Here is a 13,486-nt window from a genome sequence, read left to right as displayed (position 1 = left end):
AAACTGTTACTAACCAATCCTAACACAGTTCTCTAACCAATCCTACCCCACCACCTTAATTAATTTACAACTAGCAAAATTAATTATGTAACAGACAGAAACAATGAAAGAACCAGACAGAGATCATACAGACAAACAATAGGGAAGTGGGGATCGTAATGACAAAACAATAAAGAAGTATAGATTTTACACTCACAACTATTGATAAGTGATTGCTTGCCAGGCAGGATGCCATCAAACTAAGTTTTCTTTAACCATCTTAAGATCTGTTTCTTTATCTGGTGATAGTTGGTGCCATTAGGACGGGGTTGCCTTCTTAACAACCTGGTATTACATTGTTTTAATGTAATTTAGATGGAATGTGAGGATGTGACTTCCTGCTTCTCAGCTAATGGCTGCTGCTCTTTTAACCTGGCTGCAGACGAAGGCCTTATTCTTACAGTATGACTGGTAGATATGATGTGCTGAAATCAAACAGAGAGTTTGTAAAATGACCATTAGCAGGGTAACGCCTGTCCACTTCTTTGGGTTGGAGTTGGCAAGACCCTGCTCTCAGGAAGCATCGTGGAATTGCTGAAAGAAACTAGTTTAAAACCATCAGCTGATTTAAAAGCTACTTTTTCACATAGAATTTTAGTTTCTCTCTTTTTACATAGAATTAAAAAGTGAGTGTCAGTGAGTGGTGATAACATTATCTATATTAGCATGGCCAGCTACTGGTTTTATTTTAAAAAATACGTAGTTCATGCCAGAGGAACAAACAAACTCTGTGGTGAAGGTATATATGAGAGCTGTCGAGTGGATCATCTTACAGTTAAGATACTGAACTGGGACTCAAAAGATCATCCACTCTAACAGTGTCTGCATCTTAGCCCTGATCTACACTGGAGGGGGGGTCGACCTAAGATACGCAACTTCAGCTATGCAAATAGCGTAGCTGAAGTCAGTGAATCTTAGGTCAACTTACCTGGCTGTGAGGATGGCGGCGAGTTGACCGCTGCCGCTCCCCTGTCGACTCCGCTTCTGCCTCTTGCGAGCTGGAGTTCTGGAGTCGACGGGGAGCGTGTTCAGGGACCGATTTATCCGTGTCTAGACGAGACGTGATAAACTGCTCCCCGATAAATAGATCTCTACCCAGCGATGCAGCGGGTAGTGAAGACCTGCCCTTAGTTCCCCATCTCTAAAATGGGTTAAATAATACTTTACCTTTTGTCTCCATCATCTGGTTAGCTTGTAAGTCCTTTGGGGAAGAGATTATTTCTTACTATATATTTGTTCAATATGACCCCAATCTCAGCAGGAGCCTCTGAGTGCTGCTGTAATATAAATAATAATTAACATTTGTCATTGTTAAACCAACATTTGGTAACAGTTAGCACATCTGAGATTGCTACAATTTTTACCTCCGTTTAGAATAGGTGATGTCTGTGGTAATAGTTGGCAAATGTTGTTGAATTTTTAATAGACAGCATTATAGTAAAAGCCAACTTTATGCTGGATATGAAAAGCCAGTAAAGTGAACAATTCTGTTCACAATGTGTCTCATTTTGTCTTTTTCATCTAATTATATTGTGGTGTATAATACACAACTCTTCGTCTAAATCATGGTTGGGGCATTGCACTATATGGCAGACATAACACCCAGCGTGTACCATTTTCAAACTAGCCAGCAACAGGATTCTTTACTAGAGAGTAAAACTGCTCTTGGCACTTTTAGGCTATTATATTTTGTCATTGCTGCTCAGTGCCAAGAAGTGCAGTTCACATTATTACTACCAGTGTGTCTCATTCGTATGAAGAAGCTGAGTAGTGAGGGCAGGCGTTAGATGAGTGTAGGTGGTCCTTTCTCACTCCCTGGAGCCAGGGAAGAATTTTGCCCTGGCACTCCTGCAGCTGGAAGGAAGGTAACTGTTTTCTCTCAGGATTTTCTTGCTTAAATGCACACTGGGAAGGCGTTGTCTTGTTCTAAAAAGACAGCAAATTTCCCCGACCCTTTCTGTACGTACTTGCCCTGCTTTCCCCATTAGTAACAATTCTATCCACTTTTCCAGAACAGTTTCATTAATGTGGCTTAATTGTGTCAAATCAAAATGCTTTCAGACTTTTCGGTGCATCCACACTACCCTTCTTGGAGTCCTGTTGGATGCTTCCTCTTGCAGGGGTAATGGACTATTAGAACGGCAGTGAAGCTACCCCTTTCTAGTGACGTTCAAACGTGGCTGTGGAAACGACAACTAGTTCTAACAATTTTCTACACAAAAACTGCTTGTGTAAAGTAGAAGTGGGTATTTTAGATAAATAGATCTAACTACATAAGATAATTTTATGGCCCCCAATTAGTGTACTATAATCACCCCGCCATCTTCAGCGTATCCCCCAGGAGGTAGAGAAGTACTACTGTACAGATGGGGAACTGAGGTATAAAGAGACTAAGGTCAAATAGGAAGTCTGTGGTAGGGCAGGGATTTGAACACCCAAATATCAGACAACCAGCTTAACCACTGGACTGTATTTCCTCTCTGGGTTTGTAGGGGTTGAGGAGAAGTGAGTAAATCAATGGTTTATTCTGACGGGGCAGAACCTTGGGAATTTAAGCACGTTGGGACAGGTGAAGATTTCCTGTACTTGATTCTGGTGCCCTACAGTGTTAGGGTTTGTCTGTAAAGAGCAGCAGTGCGCATTATGGGGGTGTGATTTAGAAAGTGCTAATGCATTGTGCATTAATTGTTCTGTATAAGACCCTGCTGGTGTGCACTAAAAGTTCTGTTTTGAATAGCACTACGTTAAAGCACACGAAGGATCTTTTAGTGCACACCAGCAGGGTCTACATGAACCACTTAGTGTGTGGCACATTAGTTCACTTTAGAAATTGCTATCCCTTTAGTGCACATTGCTGCTCCATGTAGACACGCCCTTATCTGCCTGGAGCTGTTTCTCCTTCACCTGGTCTTCCTTAACTGGCCCAATATTTCTGGACTGCCAAACTCCCTTGATGGTACTTTGACATACAATTCATATGTTATCTAGATTTTATTTAATCAAGAAAACAGGGAGAAAACAGCATTTCATGGATTTGCAGAAAAGCACAGCAGGTCACAACAGTCTATTGGGGGAGATTTGCAGCATTCACACACAGAGACTTGATTAGAGAGTAAGTCAGAGTTCTTTAGAAGAGTCACACTAAAAAGACAATGTGATAATGGGAGAAATAATTGAATTCCTTCATTTGTTTTACATAGCCAAGTTCATTACCTTTTTTTTTTAAAGCCATCTGAGCAGCAAAGATAAAAAGAACTGTCTTAGCAGTCCAAAAAGAAGCTGGATTTAACTTCTGTGTTGTTAAGTAAAGCTTGATCAAATCCTTTCGTTTTAACAGACTTAACTGGCCAACAGCAAAAGGCTCGGGATTCTGGGATTAAGATTGGTAAAAGGACTGGTGCATTAGTGCTTTCTTTTGAACTATAGAAAGAACAAAGTAAACATCAAAAGCATTAAGCCACGAGTGCGGATTGTTGACTCAATGTTGCTGCGTGACAAGAGGTTAGAACTCAATAGTGGCTACTCTGTTTACTGAGTGCCATGCAAAAAGAAACAGTTTGACCAGTATTGTCTATTATATTCAGCACCTGCCTTTGATTTCACCGCTCTGTACATTGCAAATTTTGGATTTTCTCTTACATGGTCAATGGGCACCTTAAATGAACTCAAGGTCAGTGGAGATGAACTGGGCCGCTTATGTAACCTACACTTCGTGATTCTTTTTCCTTTTTCTCCCTCTGTCCCTGATAATTCAGAAGTTAGGAATACAGAATATGCACCATACAGTGGACACACTTTTATAACACTCAGTCTGTTTTTAGCAGTAATTCCCTATTTTATGTATAGAGAATTTCATTGGAATGGATATTATCTCTGAACCTTGAACAAACTTTTGGAGTGTGCTCACAGTACATCGTAGTCTTGGGGAAGTTTTTTGAAATGTCTGGTATGGATACAAGCAATATTCTCTGTAGGTAAAATATTTTTGAGCATACGTTGGTTACTTAATCAGTTATTATTTATAGTGCCTAGAAGCTTTGTGCTAGACAATGGACACATAAAAAAAGCACAGTCCCTGCCCTGGCAATTTTAAAACCTAAGTAACTCTACATAATTTAGTGTCTTCATTTTATGAATGTTATAATTTTTCATATTGAAAATGTAAATAATTTTCTAGGCATTGTTTACATGCAGTATAGAAACCATTTTAGCATATATAGAAAAGACATAGGTTGCACCTTGCTATGGAAAGGATCACTTGACAAAAGACGAGTTATGCAGTCAGGCACAGTTGCCTAATAGTCTTAGAGCTATTATTACCTATTTAGTGCCATTAGTACACATGGTGCTTTACAGACAGGGAAGGAAAGGCTCCCTTTCCCCAGGAGTTTACAATTGAATAACTATTCATCACTAATATCACAACCACACCCCTTTAATTGTACATTAAAGTTGCTGTTCTATTGTTGTCAGCACTCTGGTGTGTAGTGAGTGAACTCTGCATTTTCATGGTTTATTAAGAATCCTCTGCACTTAGCGTGTTACTCACATACAGCAAAACCTGTGTTTATGGTCCCCCCTGGTCATCATCTGTTTAGTGGCTGCAAAAATTTGAGATATCATGAGATTGCCCAATGTTCCTTTATTAACTCACCCTAGTAAAGCTGCCACCTGTGAACTGCATCTTCAGCTGCATGCTGACCCATTCGCAGTAGCTAGGTTTGTCTGCCAAAACAGCTGGTCTCCACCCAAACTGGAAGCTGATAAGCTGGTTTCTGTGAATTGGAAAGGGCACCAATGAAGCTAGAAAAAAGGAGCAGAGGAAGGCGCCAAGCAAAAACTGCTTAGTTTGGCAGATAGAAGAAAAGTTGCCAAAGAACATGAGCCTGGTAGGATTAGCCAAAGTTTTCCTGTGGTCAGACAAAGATCCAGGAAATTATAAGAAACAGGTAGGCTGTTTGCCATGAGTTGGAGGAAAATCTTATGGTATAAGGCACTTAAAAAAAGTAAAAGTGTTCCTTAACATTAACCGTTCCTTCTAAGGAGTTTGGTATTTGGATCACAAGCCTTTTACTTCTAGGGCTGTGGTTTTCAAACTGGTGTACATGAGCTCTCGTCAGGAGGTATGCGAGAAAAATCCCATAATGGTGGACAACATACTTTATTTAGTGAGATTTGGCAATCTAATCATGGGAATAGTATCATACCCATCTTGGATAAGGTATGCGGTAGACTGCATTATTTAGAAGGGAGTTCGCAGCCTAAAAAGTTTGAAAACCACTGTACGAGGGTCACAGTTTCAACTGCAGTGATGTAAAAAAGTAGTGATAAAAAGCTGTTGCCTTCCAATTGCTGTCCATAGCCTTTGTGAAATCAGTCAGTGGGCTCCGTCCATTTCCAAGAGGATCATGACAGTTGGTACCAACTGCCACTTTGCTGACAATTGCAGCAGAGAACCCACTGATAGAATGGGCATGAAAAATGAGCTACTCTGTCACCTCGAAAAGTGATTGATCCTTCCTGTCAGCATTGAGATACATACAACAGCAGGGAGGATAGCATGCTGTAGTCTGACTGTGCTATACATGTTCTGTGTTTGTAGGATTTCAGTCTCCAGAGCTGACAATCCAGCACCACCTATAAGCACCAGCATTCACTACAATTCTTTTGAGTTGCACTTTTCCCCCATAGTGTAAGTGTCAGAATGTTTTTCTCCTAGATTATTAACCTGTTACATTGGTCTGGAGAGATTATACAGGCTAGAGATTATTTAATGTTTTTCGTCTCTGGGTCTGAAGTCATTTTACAAAACGTTATCGCCATTTTAGAGACTGAGAAACACAGACCAAAGATACTAAGTAACTTGCCCAAGGGCACAGTAGCAGAGCTGGGACTAAAAACCTGGCTTGCTGGTTCCCAGTCCCGTTCTCTATCCACCAGAGTATGCTGGTGAGATGCTTTAAAGGTATAATACAAAACTTTTTCCCAAACCAGTAAAAGCTCCTATTTTCTTGCTGGTGACTTTTACATAAAGGAAATAGTTACACAAAATTAAAAACATATTAGTAACTTAACTCTTTGTTAATTTCATGATGAAGCTGAGGAAGTGAAAAAATGAGTGAGGGACTTGCAGAGGACAGGTCGAATTCCTTGAATATACTTCAAAAATGTGGAAATTTTTAAAATATTTTAAGTAAGTTAGAATATTCCCACCTTTCTTCCTTTCACGTAATGTTGGCAATGTTTCAAGCTACATACTAAGATGCCATAAAAAGGATCAAGTAACATCAGGAATATTAAACTATCTGACCCCTTAGCCCTTGTTAAATAATGGGCAAGATCTCAGCTAGCAACATATCTTCTCTAGCTACAGCTTTTGAACATCCCTGGTTTTGAGTTACCAAATGGTCACAAAATCAGTTCAGCCCATTAGTAGACCAAAGCGGATTCTGTCGTCTTTCTCACCTGTACAACCTCATGGAGTCAATGAGGTTGCAGCTGGGAGAAGCAGTTGATCCAATGTGTACAGTACCAAGATAGCTATTACTGTATGCGTGCAGCAGGGTAAAAATGCTGTTCAACTTTGCCCCAGGATAACCGTCATTATGACCAAAGAATAAAATTAAGGGAACACATCAGTTGAGAGTTTGAAACCAATCTTTTTGGAAACATGATGAATATCAGTGGCTTCACTTAGTCTGCTCGAAGAACAAAGATCCTTTTCTACTTTTAATTTCCCAGCAACGATTATTGCCAGTTATTTTTCTCGTCACCTTAACCACAGTTTCTAGAGTCAAAATGCCACACTCCGCTGCCCTCCCTAGTGACACCAGATTTATGTCACCGTAACTGCAAAGATGCTCCGACCCTTGATTTTTCAGAAGAGAGATCTTGGTTCCAAAGTTCTCACCTTCAGAGCGGTTGTCAGGTTTCATTTAGAAACCTGCAGTTGGGATCACTTCCAATAGGCCTCACACCCTGTTTCTAGCAACAACTTCAAAATCAGTTCAGTTGTGTTTGACTTTCACAAAAATATCTGCCTTGCCAAGGCAACACATTTTTGCTGATCTTTTGAGGTGTGGCCACTTCAGCCAGGTTTTAGAGTGCTGGGTGCTCCTCCATTGGGCTTTTGTTTCGCCCCCCATATGCGTGCTGCTGGAAGCCCCTCCTGTCACAGCCAGGGATTTCATATGATCACATCTCTCATGACTGACTCTATGGCATGCAAGGACGTGGTTTGCAGCAAGATTAAACAGTCGCTGCTTTTCCATCAGGGGTTCAAAAGTAGAAACCCATCGAGCTGGTGTCAGATTTCGAAACCTTCTCTCCTTAAAGTTTGTAAAGGGAGTCACATTCCAGGAGACCTTGGGCTGGCTGTTTTAGATACAACAACCCTGTCAGCTTGCTGAACCTAACAAATACACTAGGCATGTACATGCAGACACAGATGCAATTGCAGTAAAAAGCATATTGCTTTTGCAAGCTTGCTGTCCCAAATTCAAAGTGTATATCAGTCAGGGTGCTTTTGTGTGCTTCAACTCCACTTCTGCTGCACAAGCTACAGAAACCCAAAGTTTTACCTCAACAGGCAGAACAAGTGCCCTTTGTTACCTAGACAGATTACAGCTTTTTCTAAAGTCTGCTCTTCATAAAAGCCCAGCTTGAACAGTGGAAATTCTGACTTGCCTCAGATACTGAGGAGACTTTTATAGTTTCAAGTAGCTCCAGGGTTATATTTTAAAAGTTGAATTTCATCACATGCTTTAAGTTTTGTGGGGGGAGAAAAAAGACGTGATATTTTTAGAGGGAAAAAGTTTTTTTTTCTCTCCCTCTCCTCTCCACCTTTTTTCTTAACAGATGTTTCATCTCAATCATATCCAAACCTCAAAGCACAAGTAGCAGTCAACCTTAGTCTCCTGTGGAGAAAAAGATAAAATGTCATTTGTTTGGAGGAGGAGGGGTGTGTGTGTGTGTGTGTGACCACAACTAGTCTGTGAGTAAAACCAAATAATAAATGCAGCACGATGGGGTTGTGGAAATGAACCTGAAGCAATATTTCTGCTCTCAAAAAAGCCTGTAGTCCAGCTGCTTTGGTTAGATGGAAATTCCCAACATGAGGGGATAAAAGAGGGGGGAGGAGGGAGGAAAAGAAAAACTTCCAGCAATCAGATTTTTCTTGCTCTGTAAATCAGAATCCAGCAATCCAAGTCCTCTAACAAATGAAGGATATAAAACAAAGTGCCCAACATTGTACTGTGAAGGATTTAAAACTTCTTTTTGTGGGGAACAGCTCTTGTAAACCAAAATATCCCGAAGGAATTTTCACAGGGCTCTGGAGAAACCTCAGAGTTTTGCTGTGCACTGCATTGTGTGCTGCCATCAGCACTACAGCCTGTTGTGGGAATGGCCAAGGTGATTCAGTGCCGCCAGGAACTACTTGTATAGAAGATTTATAGGGGAGGAAAGTCATATTCTCTCATAAGGAGTTGTGTGCCTGAAGCTAAAATCGGGTGGTTTGGGGTCCCCCTCCCCTCCTGCTCTTAAAGGAGTCTTTCTAGAGAGTGCAAGTGTGGGGGAGAAAAAAGGACATACTCTTGGAGAAGGCGAGGGGGTTATGCCAGGGGAAGGCTGCCTTAAATCCTAGCTAGGGCTTTGTAAGAGCCTTACTGACAGGACTTACCCTGAGCACATCTCCTGGTGCCCTATCCCTAGACCATCAGCATCTTCTGCACCATAGCAGTCCCCCCCCCCCCCCCTTCCAGCCCCAACTGAGGTGTGCAGTCCAGGTTCCACTGGTAAGCAGTGAATATGGCTTGGATTAGAAGAAACACTTTTTATTAAAAATCGACAATCACATAGCTTAAGAAACAAGATGTCTAATTTCACACAAACGGAGAAGCTTAACAGCTGACTCTCCGTTTTGAAACACCTTGACTACCTGGGACGATAGGAGGGGTTGACTTGTCTTTTAGACGCTCTTCAGGTCAGGGACTGTCTTCATCTGTGTTTGCACCGCACAATGGGACTCCAATCCAGTTTAGGATCTGTGGGTGCTCCTATGATTAACAATAATAATATTATTGCCAAGATTGAGTGTCATGCAGTTTGTGTGGGAGTCCTTAGATTGTGACATTAAAAATTAAATCTTGTGTGCCCTATATAGACTTTAAAGATCCCGTGCCATGATCTATAAAAATAGATCCATAGCATCTTTGTATAAGGTTTCCCCTCTTCCTCTAGATCAGTGGTTCTCAACCAGGGGTACATGTACCCCTGGTGGTATGCCAGGGTCTTTTAGGGGTACATCAACTCCTGTAGATATTTGCCTAATTTTACAAGTCTACATAAAAATCACTAGCAAAGTCGATACAAAATAAGATGTCATACAATTATATTGCTCTGTATACTATACGCTGAAATTCAAGTACAATATTCATATTCCAAATGATTTATTTTATAATTGTATAGTAAAAATGAGAAAGTCAGCAATGTTTCAGTAATAGTGGGCTGTGACACTTTTGTATTGTTATGTCTGATTTTGTAAGCAAGTAGTTTTAAAGTGAAGTGAAACTTGGGGATAAACAAGACAAATCAGACTCCTGAAAGGGGTTCAGTAGTCTGGAAAGGTTGAGAACCACTGCTCTAGATTGTGATGTGCAGTGTGCTGTACATCAGCCCAGTTCCATCCTGCATTAAGAGGTTACTGCATTTCATTAGTGCTTTATAGCTGAAGTAACATGCTTTGGGATGAAAGACAACATGGAAATGTCAGATAATGTGTATGTGTTTGAATATGGTTAGCTTTATGATGGACTGTGGAGACACACAAATTTTAGAACTTAGCTGCCTTATAGATCACAAGTATTATAGCTGGACTGAAAGTAAGATCTCTGGTTCAAGGTTGCCTGAGTGTTTCCATTTTAAGACCTTATTTTTAACTGATTTTTAGCAATCCAAAAATCTTCACTATTTGGGGTTTGAAACTTTCCAGGCTTGAAGAATGAGTACTTGTGGCACCTTAGAGACTAACAAATTTATTTGGGCATAAGTTTTTGTGGGCTAAAACCCACTTAATCAGATGCATGCAGTGGAAAATACAGTAGGAAGATATATGGAGAGAGAGACGGGACCGCCCAGAGAATTCAGGAGGCCTGGGGTCTTCAGCGGCGGGGGCCCCCTGCCGCCGAATTACCACCAAGTCCCAGCACTTTGGTGGCGAGTCCTGGGGCAGAAGGACCCCCCGCCGCTGAATTGCCACCGAAGACCTGCCCTGGGACCCGCCGCCGAAGTGTCGGAAGGACCCCCCTCCGTGGGTCTTCGGGGCACTTCAGCAGCAGGTCCCGGAGCGGAAGGACCCCCCGCCGCCAAATTGCCGACTGCGACCGCTCCGGGGGCCTGGGCCCCACTCCAGAAGCCCAAAAAACTCTTGTGGGGGCCCCTGTGGGGCCCAGGGCCTGGGGAAAATTGCCCCTCTTGCCCCCCCTGGGCCACCCTGGAGAGAGAAAATGAAAAAATGGGGGTTGCCATACCAACTGTAGCGAGATTAATCAATTAAGGTGGGCTATTGCCAGCAGGAGAAAAAAAACTTTTGTAGTGATAATCAGGATGGCCCATTTCAAACAGTTGACAAGGTGTGAGTAACAGTAGGGGAAAAATTAGGGGGAAAGTTTGAGCAAAAGCTCTTTCTGATAGTTTGCAAGTGTTTGCAGTAGTGATGGTTGTAACATTTTCTGATTTATAAAAATGGCAAAGTATTTTTGATTATTTTTTCTCTATTTTCCAGTCAACTGTATTGGTGGAGGGACCAATCTCGGCACATTATAGACAGATAGACATCCACTCTGTAGAGTTTAGGTTTGGATCTGAACTTTCCTGAAGCTGGAAGGATTCCTATTCACATCCATCAAGAATTATTGGGGTTTTCTAAATCTTTTCTTTATTTTTAATAAATTAACTGGGGACACAAAACAACCACATCTCCTCAGTGTGGGTCTGATCCAATGTAATTTTAAGTCAGTGAACTGATGCTCATTGGGTCACGCCCTATATCCATATCTTCATTTTACAACCAGCTCAATTGGCAGAAACATTTGGTGTTTTTGTCAGGAGAGTGTAAGGTCGTGTACTCACCACCTGTAGCATTCCCTTGGGTTGGGGTGCAGTGCTACAAAGGGTACTAGTCCCTGGCATCTGCTACTGGCCACCTGCCTCTCGCTGGGTCTTCCTCTTCCTCATAAAGTTCGTTCCCCTTTCAGGGGTCCAACTGAAAGTCCAAATCAAATGCCCAAACTAATAGCTCTTCTACCCCTCTCAGATGCCACTGAAGTCCTGTTTTTCTTGGTCCCTTCTTGGTCCCTTCTCCTAGCACCTCCAGAGCTTCTCTTATCTAGCTTCTTCCGCAGCAGGATTCCCCTACTGCCTCCCTCCAGAGACTCTAGAGCAGTGTTTCTCCATTTTTTTTTTCATGGACCACTTGAAAATTGCTGAGGGTCTCGGCAGACCACTTAACAGTCTTTCCAAATGTTGTTTGTACCGTTAGCTAAGTATTGTAAAACACTTTGGATAAAAGCGCTATATAAAAAAAAACCTTAATAATAATTAACTTTTTTTGTTCTACAAATAAAAGCGTGCAACTCATATTTTAATATCAGTAGTTTTACTTTTCCACTGCGATGGATATGCCATCTCTCCCCCTCTGCAGCAGCTCCCAAGCTGGGAAGGGGGGGGGTCCTTCCCCCTCTCCCCCACCACAGCAGCCCCCGAGCTGGGGCTGGGAAGGAGGGCCGTCTCTCCCCAGCAGCCGCAGCTCTGGAGCTGGGAAAAGTTGCCTCTTTCTCTGGCTGCTGCAGCCATGCACATACCAAATTCTCCACACCCCCCTCTTCTAACCCCACTGCCCCCTCCCACCTACCCCCTACTCCCCCCAAGGCCAACACCTCATCTTACATGTGCGTCTTCTCCAGGGTCCAGGCACCTAATTAGTGGAGCCATGCCTGCGTGGCTCCACTAATTAGGTGAGTGACCCTTCATTCTCTTGTGTGCAGCCGCCCAGTCATGCACCCTAGAGGGAAATATCCACTGACCACCTGAATGGAGCTCAGTCCGTGGACCACAGTTTGAGAACCTCTGCTCTAGAAACTTCCATTAGGGATTTCCCGGATCTTTGTAGTCCCTATCTTGGTCTTCTCCCACAAGAACCTACTCTGCTCCATGTTGGTTCTCCTACTTGTCTTCCAACATGTACAAGCCCTCTCTCAGGGCTCTCTACACACACAGGAGCCTACCCTGCTCCTAGTGGGTTCTCCTTCCTGCAGGAGAATCCTGCCTTCTCTGTAGTATCTCCCCCAGCTAAGCTCAGCACTGTTTAAGGAGTCCTCCACAGCTGGGGTCAATCACTCTAACTCCATTACACTGAGCAGTGATTACTACATGCCCCTATATTGTCATCTCATCAGTGAGGCTGAGGGATAGCTGCTAAGTCATGGGCAAGCTGTGCCATTTTCAGGCCCTTTTCTACAGCCACTTTTTAAAATTGAAAACAGAAACGGGATGGGATGAGTATTTGATATGTGCATGAATCATGCAATGTTCAGGTATTCATATGAATACTTCAAAAGAGTCTAAAATGACTTCAGCTCATCATGGCAGCTGCCATTTTATATCTCTGGCAATTATTTAGATTTTTCAGGTAATTATAGGATGCTAGTTGCTGTAAATATACCTTCTAATTCAAATAGATTTTGTTAAACTGCAAGAATAAATGTCAGATTCTATGTTCTGTTACTATTGTGTAAATCCAGCATAATTCCAGATGTCAAAGGATTGGAGCCACACTTAGATCAGAACCTGGCTCTTGATATCTTACCTTCTTTAATGATTTACATTAGTATCTGAATTATACAACAATTTGTGTATTAGGTCAAATAACACAAACGTGAATTTTTCCCATCCTTCATGGAAAACCAGTTATACATAATACACTGTTTTCCGAGATAAAAACAGAGCCAGCCTTTTCTATTTCAAAGGAAAACACCAGCCATTTTCAGATTAAAAATAGATAGCAAAAGTGAACACACTGGCAAAGTTAATAAAGATCTACTTGGATGCCACAAAATAAGAATTAAAAATAGTAGTGAAGTATTGCAGACCCTTCATTCAAGGTTTGTGTGCCTACCTCTCTCATTTTTTTCTAACACTATCCTCCTCTGTCTGTATTTTAGATATTTAGTAGGTATGGAGTGAAGTTTACAGAGTTACTAAAATAAAAACCCCTTCTATTGCCTTTGCTTCAATCAAAACAGCTCTGTTTTTTTTTGTGAATTGACTTTAAAGTCATCCTCTGACATTAACAAAATACTTAGGGCCAAATTCTGCCTTTTGCTGTGCTTACAGAATGCCTACTGAGGGCAAGGGGTGCTCTGTGCACACATCCTAAAGGAAAATGTGG

The 13,486-nt window shown here is 41.9% G+C and overlaps 1 protein-coding gene and 1 long non-coding RNA gene across 8 annotated transcripts in view; one reads left to right on the top strand and one right to left on the bottom strand.

Moving 5' to 3' along the window:
* The window catches only part of NKD1 (NKD inhibitor of WNT signaling pathway 1), a 371,729-nt gene that overhangs the window by 317,357 nt on the left and 40,886 nt on the right, over positions 1-13,486 (top strand). The window lies entirely within an intron of this gene.
* On the bottom strand, positions 66-4,824 carry LOC120384798. Its single transcript, XR_005589116.1, has 3 exons — positions 4,694-4,824; positions 1,207-1,316; positions 66-464 (listed from the first exon to the last, which is right to left on the bottom strand). It is a non-coding gene; the product is annotated as an uncharacterized LOC120384798 (long non-coding RNA).

Source organism: Mauremys reevesii, linkage group 16 (assembly GCF_016161935.1).
Source record: "Mauremys reevesii isolate NIE-2019 linkage group 16, ASM1616193v1, whole genome shotgun sequence".
In the NCBI taxonomy this organism is placed as follows: Eukaryota; Metazoa; Chordata; order Testudines; family Geoemydidae; genus Mauremys; species Mauremys reevesii.
This window is presented reverse-complemented; position numbering and strand designations above follow the sequence as displayed.